At 40.9% G+C, this 6,000-nt stretch overlaps 1 long non-coding RNA gene across 1 annotated transcript in view; it reads left to right on the top strand.

The window, feature by feature from the left end:
- The first annotated feature begins 723 nt into the window (after positions 1 to 723).
- The window catches only part of LOC140208075 (uncharacterized), a 97,642-nt gene continuing 92,365 nt past the window's right edge, over positions 724 to 6,000 (top strand). Inside the window, exon 1 of the long non-coding RNA XR_011888667.1 lies at positions 724 to 879. This is a non-coding gene — a long non-coding RNA (uncharacterized lncRNA). The remainder of the gene's footprint in view (positions 880 to 6,000) is intronic.

The raw sequence follows: 6,000 nt of genomic DNA, 5'->3' as shown, positions 1-6,000 counted from the left end.
TGTACCTCTCCATGATTGCTGAATGTTTCAGATGGAAGTGACCTTTAACTTTTAAGCTACTTTACTAAACAAACCATTCTTGCTTTCTATGTCATGAGAAGATATGCTAATATGCTGTGTGATCAGGGTCCCATTTCAGTTGACTGAATAACTTTGTGGTGGTCCTGTAGAGGATTATTTTGTGCAAGGACATTTTCACCATCAGAATCAATTTCTGCTCTTTGCTCTTGCAGATATTCTATGTGGGAACTGAAAGAGTCCTGCATCCAATTGTATCCACAAGGCTTTCAATGTAACCAAGGTCAATCTGACCAGCTATTTTGTCTCCTTTTTCTGATAGAATTCCCTGCGCAGTACCTGTTTAGTTCACTGGTTATAGCCCTCAAATCATGTAACCGGTTACACTGATTTCTCTTCAAAGTCAGCATCAAGTTTATTGTCAAGTGCACAAATGCATCTATGCACAGGTGCAATGAAAATCTGGTTGAATGGTGCCAGTACAACTACCTTTCACTCAGCATTAGCAAAACCAAAGAGCTGATGATCAGCTACAGGAGAAAGAAGCCAGAGGTTCAAGTGCCAGACCTCATTAGAGGATCAGAGGGGGAGAGGGTTAGTAATTTTGAAGCCCTAACCATTATTGTAGACAGGTGGAACAGAAAAGTGTGCTGTTGTTTCCAGAAGGAGGGAAAATAGCATGGGACCTCTCCCCCGCCCCCAGCAGGTGGCCTTAAAAATGTGCTGTCCACATGTGCTTCTGCCAGTGTCTAGTCTGTAATGGTGGTGAGTGGTAACATTTATTTCAGGGACTATATCCACCCATGTGAGGTACCCGTATGCAGCTCCTTTTGTACATCACAGGACGGTGTCAGTCTTTGTGTGAGTCTCTGCTTTAGTCTTTTATTTACAAAGTAACTTGAGCTTGTGGTATTTGTCTGGCGGCTAGTCTTAAATCTCCATATGAACATGAGAGGCTGATGCACTTTATCTAACTTTACCTAACACTCTTTATTGCACTTTATTCAGTCTGACGGCAACTCAAGAGCTGTATTTTATTTGAAATCTGGCTTTCCTCTCTAATTACAATATTTTTTAACAGAACTTCTGTTTGTTAATAAAATTTGTTATAACTTCAAATTGTGTTGTTGGACTGCCTGCCTTAAAGGGGTCCTGAACCTGCCTGTACTATTGGCTCAGTAGTTACGTTACTATATATGTTACTAGTTATGCACCTTAGCCACAGTGTGTCTACTTCTGTTGTAACTTACAAGATTTGGCATGTCACCTAAAACATTGACAAAGTTCTAAAGGTGCCCAGTGGAGAATATCCTATTAGTATCTGATCCTCAGTGGAATATCGTGGCCTGGAATGGAAACACCAATGACCAGGCACAGAGCTGAATGAAGGGGAGGTGCGTTAGACTGTAGCCAGACCTGAGTTAACCTCCACTGACGGATCTGTGCCATCTAGCTGCATCTCTTAGACTCCTGTGCTGGCTGAGATATTCACGACTGCAGGTCTGGCCAGGTGTGCACTGGGCCTCATGTAATAATACTGGTGAGTTTGCATGAGTGGAACAGGACATTCGGGGCAAGCAATTAATGTGTTTTTTTTAGGCATTAGCTACTTCAAGCTAGTCCAAACAACATTACAACCAAAGAAGTACTTTCTATTTTGTTTAGAGATACAGTGCGATTGGACCCTCGGGTCCAACAAATTGCACCTCCCAACAACCTGTCTTTTTACCCCTAGCCTAATCACAGGACAATTTACAATGACCAATTAGCTTATGAACTGGTACATCTTTGGACTGTGGGTGGAAACTGGAGCATCCCGAGGAAAGCCGCAAGTTCACAGGGGAGGACATAACTCCTAACAGAGTGTGTTGGGATTGAACTTTGAACTCTGCCCCGTGATGTAATAGTGTCACGCTGACCACTACACTACAGTGGCACCGCCATCGATAAAGACTATTCCAAAGTGAAGTGCAGGTGACTGACATGGGACGGGCATGGTGGGTTGGCTACTAGAGCGGCTGCTTCGCGTGTTCATTTTGAACCATCAGACTGCTTATGTGGAGTCTGCATGCTTTCTCTGTTACTGCATGTGGTTCCTTTGGCTGGTCAGGTCCCCTACCCCATTGCAAAGATGTGCCGGTACTACCACAAATCACCCCATAATGGACAGAGTGGCAAAGGAATCACATGAGAAATATAGTGACACATGAATGGCAGCAAGTTGTAGGACTAGAGTGAAATTGGGGTAATTGGGCTAGCTTGGCTTAGATGGGCCGAGTAGCCTAATTCTGTGCTATGACAAGCAAATGAATATATGAAATTATATTAACTGCAGACCTTACAGTTTTAATTCCTTGGACTGAAGCTCAAAGGATTGCAACAATTCCTCATCTAATTTTTAAATTGTCTTTATTCCAGCTCTAATTGTTTGCAATGCACTCTCCTTTTGGAGTTCATCCCGAGTTTTGTGCAGCCACTCAAATATCCTTTCTGAGCCTGTTTGGAATTTATCATTAACAAACTCATTGGTCCATGTTCCAAAATAGTAGAACCTGCTTTCGCGTTCAGTAAACGGTATCTTGCTCTCTATTTCGGCAACTTAACTTTTGATCTTCATACCTTCTCCTCTGGATGGATGTCAAAGATTTTGTCTACTCATGTTATGGGAAATGCCTTTGGATGTTTACTACCTAAACATTGCTGTATAAGTAGATTTATTAAAGTATGTCCATGTCGCCATATACAACCTTGAGATTCATTTTCTTGCAGGCATTTGCAGGAGAGTAAAGGAATTCAGCTGCTTGCATGTGGAAATATTTTTCCATAGATTGGTCTTAATTTCAGCCCTCTTCAAGCACATGCTATGAACTCTGTTTCCATGGAGACAGATTTTTATAGTCCTGTCCGTCTGTGTAAGTGCATCAGACCATCATTATGATTAAACCTGGAGAATCAAAGATGGCAAGGAGTGATCTCAAGGGTTTACTCATCAAGCTTGGCCAAGGCCAAAGGTGCTTGGATAGCAAACGACAGCTAGTGTTTCTGGAGTTCCTTAACATTGTAATGTGGGGACACCAATATAATCAGTTAGGACTGGACAATAGGAGGAGATCCAAAGGGAGTGTTACAAGGAGATTGAAGTTGCTTCAGCCTGAGTGAGATGCTGCAAATAGATGTCACTGGAGCTGTACTCCTCTCACTCTCTGCCTCTTTGATAGTTGGACTGATTTTCATAGGAGACGTATTTAACCACAGTGGGATGCAATAATCAGTGCTGGCCTCTGTAGGCTGATACTGGGCAATGGAGGCCACTGCTTACCCTTGGTCACTATGGAAAAGAAGATCACAATGACTTGTAGAAAGCTTCTGTTGGTGTTGCTGCTTGTGATTTACCATGTTCTTCTTCAGTGTTACGTTACTGGGAAAGTTATTAGTAACCTTGTCTACAAGACTGGGAGCTGGAGCACGACATGAACTCGAATTTGGCTGTCTTTTTGTGTGATTATTGTTTTAATTTCCAAGTATAAAGTAGGATTGGTATGCTTGCAAATAGATTAACTGAAGTAATTCAGGAATGACTTTAGAAGTGGGTGTGTTTGCAGACAACCACTCACAGGTTCCCACCTTGGCCGGCACATTCCATTTGGATCATGGCCCAACTATTTATGAAAATCTTCTCAAATCTCTTTCTATCCAATAAGATTATCATCTACCATCAGAAATTTAATGTAGTTCCTCTGTTTAGAGTGAAATATCCCAAGACTGTTGACAGAATTAGACACTGAACTACATATTAGGGTAGTTGCTGTTCTAGAAGAGCAAGTGGACAGGTGGAGAGATTTAGGGAAGGAATTTCAGATTTTAAGAGTTTGCTGGAGCATTCAGTCGATACAATCGGAGGAGTACAGATTCCTAAGCAAGCTTTGGTCTGAAGGAGATTACAGAGCAGGGAGGATAGGAGCTGGTAGGATTTGAAAACAAAAATATTTGAAGATGGAAGTATTACTCAAAAGCACATGTATAAGAAGGCCAAAGCTGTATACAGTTCTCTAGTTTTCTGCTGTTGTAAATATAGGTGCTATATGCTGTGTTTGCACCTTGGGCCCAGAGGAACACCATTTTGTTTGGCTGTATTCATATATGGTTGCATGACAATTAAACTTGCACTTGAAGTCCCATTTATTTGTTTCAGGAACAATTTCTTCCCCGCCACCATCAAATATCTGAATGGTCCATGTAAACAAACCATGAATGCTACGTCACTATTTCTGCTCCCTTTTTGCACTACTGATTTAATTTAATTTTGTATACAATGGGTTCTGGTTAATTGGGACATTTTGGGACAATTAAGCAGCTGCCCCAATTAGCCGAAGTTTCATGGAAATGGTTAAAAAGATTAAAAAAAAGACAGACAAACTAAGTAACAAATTGTGTATTTAAATGAAATGCAGTACAAATTAGAACACTAACAATACTACTACACTACTATAAAACTGTGTATCAGTTCCTAATAGTTACTGGCAGAGGAATTCGGCATATGCTGCTGCGTTATTTTGATTGTAAAATTTTTTAAAAAACGCAGACACCTCATGTAGATAATGGACTGCCTTCATACAATGCTATCGATGATTGTATTCTCATCATTTTCTTCATTTTCATTGTAACATTCAAGATGATTGTTGATACCTTCAGAGACTTCATAGTGCCTAACTTGTTGAGTTAATGAAATTGTTTAATTTTCACTTCTGGCTGTTTCTGGCATCTCCAAGCCCAAATGCTTGAAACCACAGTGAGCAAAACAGCTCTGAATTGTCTGACTGATTATTTCTCACCATCAGTGACAGTGAACGCAAGCACATACAACTGACGCAATTGAAAAACTTTTTGCTCTAAGCTTGGTGTGGTGTCTAACGGCCACAAAAGTGCACATTTCTGATGCTAGTTAGAAACTGTTCAACAACAGTCTATTGCCCCCAATTAAGCAGCATAATGTCCCGGGTAAACAAAGAAAATTCCAGCATTTTCTCAGTTAGTTTTTGTTCTTTAAGAGTTGGTCCAAATAAGTGGCTACCTCAACTAACTGCCCAATTAGCTGGAATCCACTGTTTCTTATCGTAATTTGTAGATTTTCTTTATGTATTGCGCTGTGCTGCTGCCTCAAAACAAGACATTTAGTGGCATGTCAGTGATATTAAACCTGATTCTGATTCACTAAGTTGATCTGGCTTTTCCAGGGTTCACATCTTCGTGGATTGGTTTTGGGGAATTGACTCATTGTGCAGGAAAGCCCAAGGTCCCATTTGCTCTCTTAATTGCCTGCTGGATCACATAAAATTTAAAAAAAACTGCAGATGCTGGACGTCTGTAATGAATGACCAAGATTCTGGAATTACTTAGCAGATCTGACAGCATCTGTGGAAAGAGACCCAGTTCAAATTTTAGTGTGGAAGTTCTAACACTGCCCCAGGACAAAGGGTCACTTAGGACATGAGGAGCTAAGTTGCAGATGAGGTAAAGTTTGTGGAAAATAATGGAAGGTCAGTCAAGCAGTGAGTCAAAATAGCTTTTTGTTCAGAATCTAGAGATTTAAGAAAAAGGCTCCAGGCATTTTAGTCACGAAGAATGGGTGACGCTCCTGTTAGTGATCTGAAATTTCAGTGTGTGGTAGAGCAGTTAAACTACCAGGCTAGCAAACTAAGGAACTAGACTAAAGATCCAAAGATATATAACTTTTTACACAGAAAGGAGAACACAGGAACGAACTGCCAGGTGTATTGATATAGGACAGATAGATATCAAATTCTGTGAGACATTTAGGCACAGGAGCAGGCAGAGGATGGAGGGATGCAAATAATGGCTGAATTAGATTGGCATCACATTCAGCACTGACATGATGGGCCAAAGGGCCTGTTTCTGTGATGTACTGTTCCATGTTTTGGAGTACTGGAAGCTGCAAATAGAATGCCACTACTTGTGAAAGGA

The sequence above is a fragment of the Mobula birostris genome, chromosome 2 (assembly GCF_030028105.1).
Source record: "Mobula birostris isolate sMobBir1 chromosome 2, sMobBir1.hap1, whole genome shotgun sequence".
Taxonomy (NCBI): domain Eukaryota; kingdom Metazoa; phylum Chordata; class Chondrichthyes; order Myliobatiformes; family Myliobatidae; genus Mobula; species Mobula birostris.
This window is presented reverse-complemented; position numbering and strand designations above follow the sequence as displayed.